Source organism: Pan paniscus, chromosome 18, assembly GCF_029289425.2.
Source record: "Pan paniscus chromosome 18, NHGRI_mPanPan1-v2.0_pri, whole genome shotgun sequence".
NCBI classification, from domain to species: domain Eukaryota; kingdom Metazoa; phylum Chordata; class Mammalia; order Primates; family Hominidae; genus Pan; species Pan paniscus.
In genome coordinates this window covers 23,439,766-23,458,991 of record NC_073267.2, presented here as the reverse complement: position 1 = coordinate 23,458,991, position 19,226 = coordinate 23,439,766, and the positions used below count along the sequence as shown (strand labels likewise).

At 44.1% G+C, this 19,226-nt stretch overlaps 1 protein-coding gene across 24 annotated transcripts in view; it reads left to right on the top strand.

Annotated features, from left to right (window-relative positions):
- LOC134728385 (RNA polymerase I-specific transcription initiation factor RRN3-like) overlaps positions 1–19,226 on the top strand; it is a 93,009-nt gene that overhangs the window by 34,436 nt on the left and 39,347 nt on the right. For 4 of the 24 annotated variants that reach the window (XM_063598544.1, XM_063598530.1, XM_063598525.1 and 1 more), the window contains 2 exons: positions 1,255–15,677; positions 16,171–16,281. The exons of 2 other annotated variants lie outside the window; for them this stretch is intronic. The gene's annotated coding sequence lies outside the window, so the exon portion shown is untranslated. Of the gene's footprint in view, positions 1–1,254; positions 15,678–16,170; positions 19,194–19,226 lie in introns of all 24 variants that reach the window. 18 more of the 24 variants (XM_063598538.1, XM_063598534.1, XM_063598533.1 and 15 more) reach the window with 14 other exon arrangements.

Sequence of the window (19,226 nt, the reverse complement as noted above, 5' to 3'; positions counted from 1 at the left end):
TTCCAAAGTTTACCTGTTAGAGATTCAGCCACTGGGGAGCCACTGTTCCTGTTCTTGCTCACTTCAGATTCTAAATTCCCAGAGCAGTGACTCTGATTGGCCCAGCCCTGCACTAATTAGGAGCGGGACTGAGGAAGGGGCTCTGATTGGTCCAGCATGGTTTGAGTGCCCATCCCTGTCCAATCAACTGTGACCAGGGGTGGGATCATGTTGGACAAAATGTCAGGCGGTGGAGTCACTGTTGTTATCATTTGGATCCAAAAGCCCATTTCTTTTTTCTTTTCTTTTCTTTTCTTTTTTTTTTTTTTTTGAGACAGAGTCTTGCTCTGTCGCCCAGGCTGGAGTGCAGTGGCGCGATCTTGGCTCACTGCAAGCTCCGCCTTCCGGGTTCACACCATTCTCCTGCCTCAGCCTCCCGAGTAGCTGGGACTACAGGTGCCTGCCACCATGCACGGCTAATTTTTTTTTAATATTTTTAGTAAAGACAGGGTTTCACCATGTTAGCCAGGATGGTCTCGATCTCCTGACCTTGTGATCCTCCCACTTTGGCCTCCCAAAGTGCTGGGATTACAGGCGTGAGCCACCGTGCCCAGCCCAAAAGCCCATTTCTAATCGTCCACCTTCCCAGATGCTTCCCAGGTGCACCGTGACCCCTGTGTGCTGTGTGGTCTTTTGTAGGGAGAAAGGATCAATCAAGAAAGGGAAACCCCTGCTCCCATGGAGCTTGCCTTCTGGTGGAATAAGAAAATTGGTAAAAATTAATTAATAAATAGGTACTTCTCTATGCAAGTTTACAGAAAAATAAACAAATATGTACATAAGAAAGAAGATGGTTTTGGATAGCGATAAGTGCTGCATGAAAATGAAACCAGGTGATAAGCCAGCGATGACTTCACTGAGGGAGGTTGTGAGCGTTACACAACATGGTCAGAAAAGACCCCGTTGGACCCAAGTCCCAGCTGGTAAGAAAGTGCCAGCTTCGTGACGGTGGGGAGAAGCATTCCAGTATCACCGTTTTAAAATATGAGCATCCTAAATATTACACAAACCATACTTACGCTAAATATTTGGGATCTACACTAAAAATGTAGTGTAGTGTAAAAATGGGGTTTCACCATGTGGGCCAGGCTGGTCTCGAGCTCCCAACCTCAAGCTATCCACCCACCTCAGCCTCCCAAAGTGCTGGGATTATAGGCGTGAGCCACTGCACCCAGCCAATCTGATGGTTTTTTTTTTTTTTTTTTTTTTTTTGAGACGGAGTCTTGCTCTGTCACCCAGGCTGGAGTGCAGTGGCGCGATCTCTGCTCACTGCAAGCTCCACCTCCCGGGTTCACGCCATTCTCCTGCCACAGGCTCCTGAGTAACCCCTTTTGCTTGGTTCTCATTCTCTCTCTTGGCTGCCACCATGCAAGACCTGCCTTTCGCCTTCTGCCATGATTGGGAGGCCTCCCCAGCCACATGGAACTGTGAGTCCATTCAACTTCTTTTTCTTTGTAAATTACCCAGTCTCGGGTATGGCTTTATCAGCAGCATGAAAACAGACAAATACACTGTTGTTTCTTATTAAATGTTATTGGCTTATTTTGAAAACAAAAGCTTACCAAATACATGTGGTTATGGGAAGGGGCCAGAAAGTTACACTGCAAGTAAAAATATCAGTAACTATGTTTACTGGGTGGTGATGGCATAAACAATAGTTTTTCCTTTTTTTTTTTTTTTTTTTTTTTGGAGACAGGATCTTGCTCTGTCGCCCAGGCTGCAGTGCAGTGGTGCAATCACAGCCCACTGCAGCCTCGACCTCTGGAGCTCAATTGATCCACCTCAGCCTCCTGAGTAGCTGCATCTACAGATGTGAGCCACCAAAAAAAAAATTATTTTTGACACAGGATCTAGCACTGTTGCCCAGGCTGAAGTGCATCTGGGCTCACTGCAAGCTTCTCCTGAGCTCAAACCACCCTCTCACCTTAGCCTCCCAAGTAGCTGGGACTAGAGCCTCACTCCACCACACCCGGCCTTGTTTTTCCTTTGTGAACATCGTTCTACAATGCTGTGGGTACATCGCTTTTTCAATATGAAGTTTTCTTTGGAAGTTTATAAATCCAGTTTGGGCCTTGGAGGAAAGCAGTCAGTGATAGAAATTTTGTGATTCTCAGTGAGTTTGGTGGAGCTTCGAGTTGTAGATTGTTTCCCAGGGACCGCTGCAGACACAAAGCCCTGACTGCAGGATCCCCAGTGATAAAAGTGATCAAAGGCGAGTGTGATCGGATGTGCGCTGCAACGCGAGTTGAGGTTTCATCGAGCCTCATTCAGTGGCTCCTGGGGCAGTTGTGTGGATGAAGAGGGCCTTGTCCGTGAAGTGCTCAGGATGGAGCTGGTGGTGGGGCGGCCATGCCGGCCACATGGCTCACACCCCTCACCCATCAGCTCAGTGCCCGGCGTTTTCCTTAGCTCCTCTGTGGATTAATTCTCATTCTGAAGACGGGAGGCTGAGGTTTCATCTCAGCTCTGTTCCTGGCTCATTGCTGTGCTTCTCTGTACCCGTCCCCTCCCCTGACTAGGGGAATGAGAACCTTGCCTATGGAAACACTTAGGGGATGGTGGCCCGTGACTCCATGCCAGCCCCTCCCAAGCCCAGCCGCCAGCTGAGGTCCCGACCACCTTGTGGACCACCCGGTCCTCCAGCCCTGCGCCCACCCCCGCGTCCTCCCTCCTGCTCTTTCGTAGTTCCCTCGTGTTGCTCCGTGCCAGTAGCTGAGCCCCCGTGCCCACCCACTGCAACTGCACCTTCCCTCCCTCCAGGCTTCCCCACTGCGTTGCTCCCCTGCAGGGGCCAGTGAGTGGCTCTAGCTGTGTTCAGACGGCTCTGTGCCTCCTCCTCCCACCCCAGTTCCTCAGCCTTGGAGACAGACAGGGGTGCAGCGGGGCTGAATGGCACTCCAAGCTCGTGGGGCTGGGGAGTCCGCATCTGCACCTGCCGCGTGGCTAGCACCCCCTGAGCGTTTTGGTCAATTTGCCATCATCCCACCCCTCAGTGCCGTTGGTGGTTGCCTGATGAAAAGCTGCACTTAATAGAAATCACTGTGGATGCAGGAGATGGATGGTGATGAGCTCAGGACCAGCCAGCAACCCCATCAGGTGGTAATGCCTACCATGGTCACCCGTGACTTCCTCTTGCCACTGCTCGGAGCTCCTGCAGAGCCACAGGCAACAACACATTTCTGCTCCGTACGAGAAGCTCCTATTGTAAGTCGGTGACATGGCTGGGGTTTTCTCTCAGCAAATATTGAGCAAACACTGACTGTGCCAGGTGATGTGCTGGGTCCCAAACCCTTCCCAGACCCAGCCCTGGCACTCACGGAGATCCAGCTAGGAAATCCGGAAAAAAGGTCATCGGGGAAATAAACAAAGTCAAGCACAGTGGATGAACGCGCTGCTGCCGCTCCCCACACCTCTTGTGGTGGACATCACTTAACGCTTCCTCATGGTGCATGTCACTTATGCTTCCTGGTGCCCTCCCAGATGACCCCCCCTGGGGCCACTACACACAGCTGCACCCGGCAAGAGCAGACAAGGATGGTCTACTCACTGAGCCTGCAAGGCTGGTGTGCAGGACAGGCCAGCTACACTCCCCAGGTGTGTGCAAGACCGGGGACGAGTCAGTCATTGGGAGGTGAGGTGCTCGGGCAGTGTGGGGTGGAGGAGGAGGGAGGGAAACTGAGTGTGGGCTCTTCGTATTGGAGAGGAGGGGACGGCCATGGCACAGAGACTCAGATGGGAAAGTGTGAGAAAGAGCAGAGATTTCAAAGGAGCTACGGTGGAGACCCACAGAAGAGGAATGCTGAGGCTTTTCTGTCTGAAATGCTGAATAGACTCTAGCACACGCAATACAGCCCACCACAGCGAGCTGCAGGATTCTTCCGGGCTTTTAACAGTGGTCTTGTAAAAAAAATTAGCTGGGCATGGTTGTCCCAGCTACTCAGGAGGCAGAGAGGGGAGGATGGCTTGTGCCCAGGAGGTTGAGGCTGCAGTGAACCATGATCGCACCACTGCACTCCAGCCTGGGTGACAGAATGAGACCCCTGACTCAAAAAAAAAAAAAAAAAACTGGAACATTCAAAACCTGTTGATGGGCTCAAGAAATTCTCAAGAAATTCTCTTGCCTCAGCCTCCTGAGTAGCTGGAACTACAGGTGTGCACCACCACATGTGGCTAATTTGTGTATTTTTTGTAGAGACAGGGTCTTACCATGTTGCCCAGTCTGGCCTTGAACTCCTGGACTCAAGGGATCCAATGACAGGTGAGAGCCACCATGCCCAGCCACATTTTTGCTAAATTCTTTACACTGGTGAATCTCAAAGAATTCTCTGATCATCACACCATATCCTGCTAAGTGTGCAATTAACCTGTGGAATTCAGACAGACACTTTCAGATTAGCATTAGCTATGTGGGGCCACCAAATGCCAACTGTTAAATTATCACTCAAAGATAAATGACACTTGAGTGTGCTGTTTGAGTTTATACCTCTAAAAAATGCATATAGTACCATGAGACTAGTGTGCCAACGTGTCTGGCTGCCAACGTGTCTATAGCTGAGCCAATAAGAATTACTCTCTAGAGCCTCTGTTTCCAAGGAAGTCAATCTCTAGATTCCCACATTGGCTGCACGATGGAATAAGCCAGGGGCTACGAAAAATACTGATGCCTGTTGAAGCTTGGAGGAGCTGGGGTTGGGGTGTAGGGCAGTGATGATCACATATGAATAGAACTGAGAGTCTTCAGTGTTACTGGTGGCAATGTTGAAATGCATGAGGGTTGTTTATTGTATAATGAAGTATTTTTCACATGAAGTCATATGAAGTATTCCATTCCACTGTATTTGTTCTTATTTTAACGATACAACTAGGTAATAAAGGAAATGAAGTATTGTTTTATATTTTAAAAAAACACTTATGCCTGGATCTCACGCCCCAGACATTCTGATTTAAATGGTCTAGGGTATGGTCTGGGCATCAGGACTTTTTCAGGCTCCAAGTGATTCTAATGTGCAACAAGGTTGAGAACTGTTGCTTTAGGGCCTTCGTGTTCTTTGAGAATACAAAGAAAATTCAGAGAGATAGGTTAAAAACACACTTGCCATTCCTCCATTGCTCTGACATCTATCAGCAAATAAGCTATAACAGGAAATACAGGGCTTTGGGTCTTTTCTATTCCAGATTCTGTTCCTGTCCTCTTTTAGCCACCTGGGTTTTAATTTTATTTATTTATTTATTTATTTATTTATTTATTTGAGACAGAGTCTCGCTCTATTGCCCAGGCTGGAGTGCAGTGGCGTGATCTTGGCTCACTGTGACTTCTGCCTCCCGGGTTCCAATGATTCTCTTGCCTCAGCCTGCTGAGTAGCTGGGATTATAGGCATGCACCACCTTGCCCGGCTAATTTTTGTATTTTTAGTAGAGACAGGGTTCCACCATGTTGGCCAGGGTGGTCTCAAACTCCTGACCTCAGGTGATCTGCCTGCCTCAGCCTCCCAAAGTTCTGGGATTACAGACATGAGTCACAGAGCCCAGCCTAATGACTGATTGACTGATTGATTGTGACACAGGCTCTCACTCTGTTGCCCAGGCTGGAGTACAGTAGTGAGATCATAGCTCACAACAGCCTCGAATTCCTGGGCTCAAGTGATACTCCTACCTCAGCCTCCCAAGTAGCTGGGACTATGGGCATGTGCCACCACTCCCGGCTAATTTTTTTTTTTTTTTTTTTTGAGACAGAGTCTGGCTCTGTCACCCAGGCTGGAGTGCAGTGGCGCAATCTTGGCTCACTGCAAGCTCTGCCTCCCGGGTTCACGCCATTCTCCTGACTCAGCCTCCCGAGTAGCTGGGACTACAGGCACCTGCCGCCATGCCTGGCTAATTTTTTTGTATTTTTAGTAGAGATGGGGTTTCACTGTGTTAACCAGGATGGTCTCGATCTCCTGACCTTGTGATCTGCCTGCCTCAGCCTCCCAAAGTGCTGGGATTGCAGGCGTGAGCCACTGCACCCGGCCACTCCCAGGTAATTAAAAAAAATTTTGTTTGTAGGAATGGGGTCTTGCTATGTTACCCAGACTGGTCTCAAACTCCTGGCCTCAAGTGATCCTCCTGCTCTGGCCTTCCAAAGTGCTGGAAGATGAGAGCTACAGATGAGAGCCACCACACTTGACCATCACCAGGGTTTTCTACTACAATATTGCTTGACGCTTTTACTGCTACTTGGATTTCAAGCAATGTCCCCAGTTCAGGTGGAAAACAGTCACCTCCAAAATGGAGAAGATGAGTCTGAGGAAGAATTCTTTTACATTCTACAGAAGAAATGCGGTCCAGGACAGTCCACATTCACTTCCTTCATTCAGATACTCATTTCTTAGCCACAATTACCCAATTTTGAGCCATGCTTCTATAATGAGATACCACTGAGTTCTGCGGTTCTAACTCCTTAATCTCTCATGTCAGTCTCCTTTTGCCTTCTGTCTTCCACTGCTTTAGGGCTTGGATTACATGCGTGAGCCACCACACTGGCCCCATGCACAATATTAACAGTGGAACCAGCATTCCTCATATAAAATCACTTTCTTAGCCTTCTAACTGTTCTTTGCAGTCCAGCTACCATCCCTTCAAAACACACTTCAGGGTAATCTTTTATTTTATTTATTTATTTTATTTATTTATTTATTTTTTTGAGACGGAGTCTTGCTCTGTCACCCAGGCTGGAGTGCAGTGGCACAATCTCAGCTCACTGCAAGCTCTGCCTCCCGGGTTCACGCCATTCTCCTGCCTCAGCCTCCCGAGCTGCTGGGACTACAGGCGCCCGCCACCATGCCCGGCTAACTTTTTGTATTTTTAGTAGAGGCGGGGTTTCACCATGTTAGCCAGGATGGTCTCGATCTCCTGACCTCGTGATCCGCCCGCCTCAGCCTCCCAGAGTGCTGGGATTACAGGCGTGAGCCACCGCGCCCGGCCTAATGTTTTATTTTTACTTATTTATTTTTTGAGACAGGGTCTGGCTCTGTCATCCAGGCTGGAGTGCAGTGGTGCGATCTTGGCTCACTACAACTTCCACCTCCCGAGTTCAAGCAATTATTCTGCCTCAGCCTCCCAAGTGGCTGGGACTTCAGGTGCATGCCACCATGCCCGGCTAGTGTTTGCATTTTTTGTGGAGATGGGTTTTTACCATGTTGCCCAGGCTAGTCTCGAACTCCTGAGATCAAGAGATCTACCCACCTCGGCCTCCCAACGTGCTGAGATTACAGGCATGAGCCATCACGCCCAGCCCAGGGTTATCTTTTAAAAGGCAAATCTGATATTATTACTTCTTGGTTTAATAATTATAATGCTCCTTTCCTTTTAGGATCAGGTCTACACTTCTCAAGCTCTACTACTAAACCATCAGCCATTCCTCCAATCATGTCCTACAACCTCATGCCTCTCTGTGCTTGCACAGACTCCCTGCTACTATGAATTTTCAAAATTCATTAGAGAGATCATTTATTTTCTCCTCAGTCTGAATTGTATGCTAAGCCAGTGGGCACTCCCTCAACAGCCCACACTTACATCTGTAATAGCACCTAGCATCTAACATTAAGATTCTCACTATAATTGACTGTGAGCTTATTCAGAGTGGGGGCTGCATCTTTTCCTCTTTTTCCTTTGGATTTAGCACAGGACTTGGTACATAGTAGGTGTTAATATTTGTTGAATGAATGCTGTATCATTTTACACATCTATGCGTTGCACATATGTCTATGCTGTTTCTCTTCACTGGATACATCCAATCTCCATGCACAGTATTATAATTATTATTATTGAGACAGGATCCTGCTCGGTCACACAGGCTGGAGTGCAGTGGCACGATCATAGCTCACTACAGCCTCCAACTCCCAGGCCCAAACAATCCTCCCACCTCAGCCTAGCAAGTAGCTAGGATTACAGCTGTGCACCACCATACTCGGCAAATTTTTCAATTTTTTGTAGAGAGGGGATCTTGCTATGTTCCCCAGGCTGGTCTCAAACTCCTGGCCTCAAGGGATCCTCCTGCCTCAGCTTCCCAAAGCACTGGGATTACAGGCATCAGCAATGGCACCTGGCCTCATGCACAGTATTTATGCCTCCACTGAAACCTGGCTGAAGCATTTTTTTTTCTGTGAAGCCTTCCTGGACTTGGTTCCCAAGACATTGATGATCATGCCCACCTTTTAGCCACCATTATATCTTATATATACTTCTAATCATAGTATCTACTATTTCGTGCTACAAAAATCTCTCCTCATGTCTGTCTCCTTTACTAGATTGTAAACAGCTAGTTGCAGCAACCTATTTTATTTATCTTCATATTCTGAGCACTTATGATATAGTAGGCAACTAGTAGTTAAGCCTTAATTTTTCCATTTACTAATTAAGCCTTCAGTGCTTCTTTTACACCATAAACAGATTGTTCTAAAACAAAATTCAGATCATGTTTTTCTTTCTTTCTTTTTTTTTTTTTTTGAGACAGAGTCTTGCTTTGTTGCCCAGGCTGGAGTACAGTGGCACCATCTCAGCTCACTGCAACCTCTGCCTCTGGTTCAATCGATTCTTGTGCCTCAGCCTCCCGAGTACCTGGGACTACAGGCGCATGCCACCACGCCCAGCTAATTTTTGTATTTTTAGTAGAGATGGAGTTTTGCCATGTTGGCTAGGCTGGTCTTGAACTCCTGGCCTCAAGCAATCCACCTGCCTCGGCCTCTCAAAGTGCTGGGTTACAGGTGTGAGCCACTATGCCTGGCTCAGATGATGTTTGTCTCATGCATTCAAATCTTCAGTGATTTCCCTTTACCTAGAGTGGTCTTTCCCAAAGTACAGCATCTGGACCCCTGCTGGCACACATGATAATTTTTACATGATATATAATAGTTCTTTTTATTTTTATTTTTTATTTTTTGAGATGGAATTTCACTCTTGTCGCCCAGGCTGGAGTGCAGTGGCACAATCTTGGCTCACTGCAACCTCCACCTCCTGGGTTCAAGCGATTCTCATACCTAAGCCTCCCGAGTAGCTGGGACTACAGGCGCCCACCACCACACCTGGCTAACTTTTGTATTTTTAGTAGAGATGGGGGTTCACCATGTGGGTTAGGCTGGTCTCAAACTCCTGACCTCAGGTGATCACGCCTTGGCCTCCCAAAGTGCTAGAATTGCAGGAGTGAGCCACCAGCCATTTCTTTTTATTTTACTGGCGTTAGAAAAATCGAAACCTACCAAATGAATGATGTTATGGATGCTTTTTCTTATGGCAGTTAAGATTTGTTTTAAGTTAGTGATTTAAAATAAATTTAAAGAAAAATACTGAGTAAATATTAGTACATAGAGTACTCATATAACAAATGTCAAAAATCCATCATATTTGTGAAACCCTAATGTATAGGATTAAAAGCACATACATCTTCTAAATCCAGTGTACAGATCCTTCACATCATCAGCCCTGATTGACTTTTCGACCTCACCCCCTCTAGCTGCCATCAATTGTGCTGTAACTCATGCCACTAATCAACAGGTTCTTCCATGTGACTTCTCCTAACTCCTTTCAGTCTATTCGTTACACAGCACCCCAAGGGAGGCTGTTAAAAAGTAAGTCAAGGCTGGGCGTGGTGGCTCACACCTTAATCTCAGCATTTTGGGAGGCCAAGGCAGGCGGATCACCTGAGGTCAGGAGTTCAAGACCAGCCTCGCCAACATGGTGAAACCTTGTCTCTACTAAAATACAAAAATTAGCTGGGTGTGGTGGCACACACCTGTAATCCTAGCTACTCAGGAAGCTGAAGCAGGAGAATCACTTGAACCCAGGAGGCAGAGGTTGCAGTGAGCCGAGACTGCACCACTATACTCCAGCCTGGGTGAACAGAATGAGACTCTGTCTCAAAAAAAAAAAAAAAGGTAAGTCAAATCAGGTCATTACCCCCGCTCAAAACTAAAAACTGTCCAGTCACCATTTTTTTGTTTTTTTGTTTTTTTAATTTCTAGGAGATGCATGGTTAACTATCAGGGGTGACATGCCACTAGATCTGCAATTTAACTTAAAATGGTTCAGAGAAGGCTGGATGCGGTGGTTCACGCCTGTAATCCCAGCACTTTGGGAGGCTAAGGAGGAAGGATCACTTGCGCCCAGGAGTTTCAAACTAGCCTGGGCAATCTAGTGAGACCCTGTCTCTACAAAAATTTTTAAAAATTAGCCAGGCACAGTGTCGTGCACCTGCAGTCCCAGCTACTAGGGAGGCTGAGTCAGAAGGATCCCTTGAGCACAAGAGTTCAAAGCTGCAATGAGCTGTTATTGAGCCACCGTACTCAGCCTGGGAGACAGAGCAAGACCCTGTCTCCAAAAAAAAAAAAAAAAAAAAAAGATATATAGGCTAGGTGTGATGGCTCACACCTGTAATCCCAGCACTTTGGGAGGCCAAGGCAAGTGGATCATTTGAGGTCAGGAGTTTGAGACCAGCCTGGCCAATGTGGTGAAACCCTGTCTTTACTAAAAATATAAAAATTAGCTACTCAGGAGGCTGAGACATGAGAATCGCTTGAACCCAGGAGGTGGAGTTTGCAGTGTGATGAGATCATGCCACTGCACTCCAGCCTGGGCGACAGAGCAAGACTCTGTCTCAAAAAAAAGGAAGAATGAGAAAGCACCTTATGTCATGACATGACACAAACTTCAACATATAAAGTGGCCGGGCACAGTGGCTCACACCTATAATCCCAGCAACTAGGGAGACTGAGGTGGGAGGATCACTTGAGGCCAGAAGTTGGAGATCAGCCTGAACAACACAGCAAGACCCCATCTCTAAAAAAATAAATAAATAAGTTTGAGGCTGCAATGAGCTATGATTGTACCACTTCACTCTCAGCCTGGGTGACAAAGCAGAATCCCATCTCTAAAAATAAAAATAGAAAATAAAAATAAATAGTCCAGAGAACAGAATATGCATACACACAGAGATACAGATAAACCAAATATGGTAAAATGTCAGCAATTGATGAATCTAAGAAGTGGGTATATGCATGTATTTTCTCTGTAATTTTCTTTAAACTTTTTTTATATTTGGAAAATTTTATAATAAAAAGTTGTGAGGAAAATAAGATGGTTTAATTGACAGAAGGATGGATACATTAATTAATACATGATAAAATTAATACAGTAGGTTATAAATAGTTGAATGTAGATTACTGTGTAACTTATAAAACTTTTTTGTATATTTGAAAATGTTTGGCCCAGCATGGTGGCTCACGCCTGTAGTCCCAGCACTTTGGGAGGCCAAGGTGGGTGGATCACCTGAGGTCATGAATTCGAGACCAGCCGGACCAACATGGAGAAACCCCGTCTCTATTAAAAATACAAAATTAGCCAGATGTGGTGGCGCATGCCTGTAATCCCACCTACTCAGGAGGCTGAGGCAGGAGAATTGCTTGAACCTGGGAGGCAGAGGTTGCGGCGAGCCAAGATCGCGCCATTGCACTCCAGCCTGGGCAACAAAAGCGAAACTCGGTCTCAAAAAAAAGAAAAGAAAATGTTCATAAATAAAAGAATGGAGGAAAAGTTGTAAGAAAAACTTAAAAAAAAAAATCTGGCTTGGTGCAGTGGCTCACACCTGTAATCCCAGCACTTTGGGAGGCTGAGGTGGGCAGATTACCTCATCTGAGGTCACGAGTTTGAGATCAGCCTGGCCAACATGGCGAAACCCCATCTCTACTAAAAATTTAAAAATTAGCTGGGTGTGGTGGCAGGCACCTGTAATTCCAGCTATTTGGGAGGCTGAGGCAAGAGAATCTCTTGAACCCGGGAGGCAGAGGTTGTACAGAGCTGAGATCACACCACTGCACTCCAACCTGGGTGACAGTGCAAGACTCTGTCTCAAAAACAAACAATATCCTTTTCTATGTAGAAAACCCAAAATAATAAACAAAAAAAACTTTCTCCTGGAACTAATAAGCAATTATAACAAGGTTGCAAAATACAAGATTAACATACAAAAGTCAATCTATTTCTTATATGCAAGCCATAAACAAGTAGATTTTAAAGTAAAAACACAATACCATTTACATTAGCACCCTCCAATGAAATAGTTCAGTATAAGTCTAACAAAATAAGTACAAGATCCATATAAGGAAAGCTACAAATTCTAATTAAAGAAATCAGCCTGGGCATGGCTCATGCTTGTAATCCCAGTGCTTTGGGAGGCTCAGGTGGGAGGAACACTTGAGGCCAGGAGTCTGAGACCAGCCTCGGCAACATAGCAAGACCCCATCTCTAAAAAAAGTTTAGCTGGGCATGGTGGTGCACACCTGTGGTCCCAGCTACTTGGGAGGCTGAGATGGGAGGATCACTTGAGCCCAGGAGCTTGAGGTTGCAGTAAGCTATGATCATACCAGTGCACTCCAGTGTGGGCAATAGAATGAGGCCCTATCTCTAAAAATCAATCAATCAATCAATCAATCAAAGAAATCAGGCCAGGCGCAATGGCTCACGCCTGTAATCCCAGCACTTTGGGAGGCCAAGGCGGGTGGATCATGAGGTCAGGAGTTCGAAACCAGCCTGGCCAAGATGGTGAAACCCCATCTCTACTAAAAATACAAAAATTAGCCAGGTGTGGTGGCGCATGCCTGTAGTCCCAGCTACTTGGGAGGCTGAGGCAGGAGAATTGCTTGAACCCGGGAGGCAGAGGTTGCAGTGAGCCGAGATCATGCCATTGCACCCCGGCCTGGGTGACAAGAGTGAAACTCCGTCTAAAAAAAAAAAAAAAAATCAAAGAAATCAAAGAAGATAAAAATAAATGGAAAGATAATCCATGTTCGTGGATAAGAAGACTCAATATTCTAATGTATCAGCTCTTCTTTGATCTATATATTCAATGCAATCCCTGTCAAAATCCCCATAAGTTATTTTTTGGATACTGACAAATTTGTTCTACAGTTTATATGGAGAGGCAAAAGACCCAGAATAGCCAAGACAATATGGAAAGAAAAGAACAAAGTCAGAAGACTGACACCACCCAACTTCAACACTTACTATAAAGCTACAGTAATCAAGAAGTGTGGTGTTGATGAAAGAATAGAACAATAGGACTATTTAGTTCTATTGTTCAAAATAGACCCATAAAAATATAGTCAACTGATCTTCGACAAAGGAGCAAAGGCAATACAATTAGGAAAGATAGTCTCCAACAAAGAGTGCAGGAATAATGAATATCCACATGCCAAAAAAATGAATCTAGACCCAAACCATATACCCTTCACAAAAATTAAGTCAAAATGGATTACAGACCTAAACATAAAATGCAAAACTAGAAAACTCCTAGAAAATAACACAGGAGAAAATCTAGGTGACCTTGGGGATGTTGATGGCTTTTTAGATACAGCAGCACAAAAGGCATGGTCAATGAAAGAAAGAACTGATAAGCTAAACTTAAAAAAACTGCTGCTCTGTGAAAGATACTGTCAAGAGAATGAGAAGACAAGCCACAGATGGGAAAAACTATTCGCAAAAGCAGGATCTGATAAAGGACTATTATCCAAAATATACTAAAAATTCTTAAAGTTCAACAATAAGAAAACAAACAACTTGGTTTAAAAAAGGGCAAAAGACCTGAATAGACATCTTACCAAAGAAGATATACAGATAGCAAATAAGTATATGAAAAGATGCTCATATGTCATCAGGGAATTACAAATTTAAAACAATGACATACCACTACACACCTATTAGATGGGCCCAAACCCAAAAGATTGACAACATCAAATACTGGCATAAATATGGAGCAACAGTAACTCTCGTGCATTGATGGTGGGAATGCAAAATAGTATAGCCACTTTGGAAGACAGTTTGGCAGTTTCCTACCAAAGTAAACATACTTTTACCATGTGATCCAGCCATCATGCTCCTTGGCATTTACCTAAATGAAATGAAATCTTATGTCTACACAAAAACCTGTACATAGATATTTACAGCAGATTTATTTCATAACTGCCAAAATTTGGAAGCAACCAAGATGCTCTTCAGTAGGTGAATGGATAAACTGTGGGTCATCCAGACAATGGATATTATTCATCACTAAAAAGAAATGAGCTATCAAGGCATAAAAAGACCTACCAGAAACTTAAATTGCATATTATTAAGTGCAAGAAGCCTATATGAAAAGATAACATACTATATGATTTCAACTAGATAACATTTTAGAAAAGGCAAAACTATGGAGACAGTAAAAAGATCACTGGTTGCCAGGGGTCAGTGTGGAGGGAAGGATGAATAGGTAGAGCACAGGGGATATTTTGGGCAGTGAAACTATTCCTTATGATACTACAATCATAGATGCATGTCATTGTACATTTGCCCAAACCCACAGAATGCACAACACAAAGAATGAACCATAATGTGAACTATGGAATTTGGGTTCTAATAATGTGTCAGTGTAGGTTCTTCGACTGTAACAAAGGTAACACTCTGGTGGGGGATGGTGACAATGGGGGAGGCTGTGCATGTGCGGGGACAGGGGTATATGGAAACTGTATACTTTCTGCTCAATTTCATTGTGAATCTAAAACTGCTTTGAAAAACAAAGTCTATTAAGTCAGTCAGTTAATCCTTCACTATTTCACCATCTCCTTCACCTTACGGTGAAATCAAAGTAACAAACAGGGCTGCAAGGCCCTATGCAATCTGGCCTCCTTCCCCATTCCTGCCTCCCTCCCTCCTGCTTACTTTGCTCCAGCCATGCTGGCCTCCTTGCCAGCTAGAATGCCAGGCACACTGCACCTCTGGGCCTTTGCACTTGCTGTGCTTTCTCCCAGGAACATTCTTCCCTGAGAGAGCCTCCCTGGTTCCCTGCCATCTTCCTTCAGGTCTTTATTCAAATGTCACCTTCTTCGTGAGGTCTTCCCCATCACTCTAATTAAAAATGCAGCTTTAGCTGTGCACAGTGGCTCACACCTGTAATCCTAGTGCTTTGGGAGGCCAAGGCAGGAGGATCGCTTGAGTCCAGGAGTTCAAGACAAGCCTGGGCAACACAGCAAGACCACGCCTCTCCTGAAAACTTTTAAAAATTAGCAGGGCATGGAGGCACGTGCCTGTAGTCCCAGCTGCTTAGGAGGCTGAGGCAGGAGATCACTTCAGCCTGGAAGTTCAAGGCTGCAGTGAGCTATGATCACACTACTACACACCAGCCTGGGCGACAGAGTGAGACCCTGTCTCTAAATTAAAAAAAAAAAAAAAAAATGCAGCTTCCCCCAACCCTTCCTATTTTCTTTCTTGCTTTATTTCTTACCAGAGAGTTCATAATCATCTAACATACTATATATTTTACTTATTTCATTTCTTGGTCTGCCTCCCTCCCATTAGAATGTAAGCTCTGTGAGGGCAGAGATTTTTGCTGTTTTGTTTACTGCTACGCCTCACTGCCATATCACAGAGCTCAGCACTTGGTAGGATCTCAATATTTATTGGATGAATAAACGAATAGCTTATGGCAAGTTCACACATGCTTCCAAATATTTGCTGTGCTGTTTTCTTTACTTGGAATGACATTCCTCCATGTTCAGGAGAAAAATCCCACTCAGCCTCCAAAACTCAGCTGAAGAAACCCTCTTCTGTGAAGTACACTCTGACCGTAGGCAGACCAGGTAGGAATCTCTTCTCTGAATTACTGCAGTCCAATTATACTTCTGGTGGTCCTTTATCACAGTTTTGTGTAATCTGTATGGCCCCTTAGAAGGTTTGTATTCATCCTGTATTCAAAGGACCTTTGTACCTGGACTATAATCGCAGGCACTCAAAAGCATTTGTGAAATGAAATAGTAAATGAATGAATAACTCAGATAAAGTAATTAATATGTAGCTTAGTGTGAAGACAGTATGTACATAATTTAAAGAAGATACTTAAAGATACTCCTATGAAAGTCCATTTGATACTAATACTTTTTATTATACCTTACTCAAGATACAAGTTAGTGACTAATAATATACAAAGGTCAAGATAATTGCTTAGTAATTAATGTAAAAGGCTGTGTTTGCTTTCATGTTTCTTTTACATTATTTCAAGAGCTTTTTTTTTTTTTTTTTTTTTTTTTTTTTACTTTACCTGCTATTTGTGTTTCCATATTCATACTGGTTTAGCCTAGAGAGTATCACCATGGGCGCTGAAGACTGGGCAGATTTGGTAAACAAAGCATTAATGCCAAAACCACTGAAGGAAGGGGTGACCTGGAACAGACAAAAATAGCATGGGTATGTATCACATACGAATTACGTGTGTGTGTGTGTATATATATACATATATACAATTTGAATCAGGAATCTCTTTGTGTATGAAGTCTTCCTTAATCCTAAGTAGACAACAATAAAAATAGTATAGTATTATAAAATATTAACCTTTTAGTTATAAAGGATTATAAAACTAGAAAAACCTAACTGTTTTTAATTTTTTTTTTTATTTTACTTTAAGTTCTGGGATACATGTGCTGAACATGCAGGTTTGTTATGCAGGTATACATGTGCCATGGTGGGAAAAACTTAACTCTTTTTTTTTTTTTTTTTTTTTTAGAGACAGGGTCTTGCCATGTTGCCCAGGTTGGTCTTGAACTCTTGGCCTCAAGCCATCCTCCCAACTTGGCCTCCCAAAAGTACTGGGATTATAGTCATGAGCCACGGCGCCCAGCCAGAACCTAACTTTTTTTTTTTTTTTTAAGACAGGGTCTCACTCTGTCTCTCAGGCTGGAGTGCAGTAGCACAATCTCAGCTTGCTGCAGCCTTGAACTTCCAGGTCCAAGCGATCCTCCCACCTCAGCCTCAGCTGGGACTGCTGGCATGCACCACCATGCCTGGCTAATTTTTGTATTTTGGGGGGGGATGGGGTCTCTCTATGTTTCCCAGGCTGGTCTCGATCTCCTGGACTCAAACGATCCTCCCACCCTGGCCTCCCAAAGTGTTGGGATTATAGGTGTGAGACACCATACCTAGCAGAACCTAACTCTTAGATGAAGAAACTAAGATCCAAAGGGAAGACACAGCTCACCTCTTACAGGCCTATGCAGTGAACGCTATTTGTGCCCTGTACTCTGTTATGGGCTCTTATTATTTCATCTAAATCCCATGACAATCCCATGAGTGAGATATTACCAGCTCTGTTTTAGAGATGGGAAAGCAGATTAACTCATCCACAGTCACACAGCTAGTAAATGGTAAAACTGGGATTCATGCCTAAGTTTTTTTTGACCAAGTTTTATTAAGGACTACTTTAATGTATTCCTGATAAGAATCCTCCATATAACTTTTTTAAATAATCAGGTCACATAAAATAAATCAAGTGCATTGACTGAATAAACTGAAATCTTGTCACATTTCAACTAATGATGGAAACCTTGCAACTCAGGAGGAGAAAAAAGAAAACAGGAAGGAGAAAAAAGAAGAAAGGGAGGGAAAAAAATAAAAGAGAGGCAAGGTCTGAGAATTAGAGGAAATTTAATTTGATGGTAAGAGCTTGGGTTTGATTGTCTGTTCTTCAGTCTGCTGGTTACATTAACCAGAACATTGGGAACATTAATTTCTGCAAGGTCTTAGTTTCTTGAAAATGGGGATAACTTTGATTGTCTGACAATACAATTGCTGTCTATCTCCCCAACTAGACTATAAGTACCACAAGGACAGAGGCTATGTCCGGTTTTGCTCACTGGTTTTTGTCTTCTCTGACATGATTAGTGAGACAGTTGGCTCAAGCAAAAAAATCATTTTTAAAAGAAGAGACAGTAACCATTCCATTTTAACTTAACTATACTCATTCATAAATCTTTTCTTTGGGTTTTTCGCTGAGTATACGTCCACTGATGAAAGTGCTGGGCCGGCTGGGCGCGGTGTCTCACGCCTGTAATCCCAGCACTTTGGGAGGCTGAGGCGGGTGGATCACGAGGTCAGGAGATCGAGAACATCCTGGCTAACATGGTAAAACCCCATCTCTACTAAAAATACAAAAAATTAGCCGGGCGTGGTGGCAGGCACCTGTAGTCCCAGCTACTCGGGAGGCTGAGGCAGGAGAATGGTGTGAACCCAGGAGGCGGAGCTTGCGGTGAGCCGAGATCGTGCCCCTGCACTCCAGCCTGGGCCACAGAGCAAGACTCCATCTCAAAAAAGAAAAAAAAGAAAAAAAAAAGAAAGTGCTGTGCCATCTTTCTTGTATAAACAGGATCCATATTACATGATAGACAGTTTCTACTGTCAATTATAAAGAGAACCTCAAGTCACTTATGAAGCAAACTCAGTACAAAATATCTTTAGACTTCTTTGACTTTCCCCTCAAAACATTTAGTTTCCACTGTATCAAACATGATAGTAATTGTTTACAACTCAATTTTTTTCTCTTCTCCTTCTCCTTCTCCTTCTTCTTTTGTATGTTGCCTAGGCTGGTCTCAAACTTCTGGCCTTGAGCAATCCTCCTGTCTCAGCCTCTCAAAGTGCTGGGATTACAGGCATGAGCCACAATGCTTGACCCTACAACTCAATATCGAGTCTTCCTAAAGCATTCAACTTAATTTTCATAAAAGTAACTTTCATTTCATGTATATATTTCCTGTTTATAAAATATAAGTACAATTAAATTTTGCAATTGCAGTAACAAGTACGTCTGACATTAAGAGATTTGAATTAAAAAACACTGACCCTTGGTAATGATACACTGAATCATGGGAGTAGAAAACTACAGGTGTCCTCAAGAGTAGCCATTTGGTCACAAACCTACTGCGCACATGTGAATAAGTACATTTTAGAGCCATGGTCTCCAACCATTTTGGCACCAGGGACCAGTTTCATGGAAGACAATTTTTCCACGGACCAGGGGGGTTGGTTTTGAGATGATTCAAGTGCATTACATTTATTATGCACTTTATTTCTAATATTATTACAGACCGGTACTGGCCTGTAGCCTAGAGGTTGGAGACCCCTGTTTTAGAGAGAAGGAAGAGCATCAGATAACTTGGAGAGTTCATTACAAGACCCACTGTATTGAATCCTCAGCATTTACCACATTGCCTGACACAAAAGAATAAATCGATAAATATTTGTCAAGTCCATAATATCTACCACTCAAGGCTGCTGCAAGACCTGAATGAGCAAACAGTCATACAAGCTCATTTGGACATTGGCATTTGGTAAATGTTAATGCCTTTCCCTTTCTCACTGTT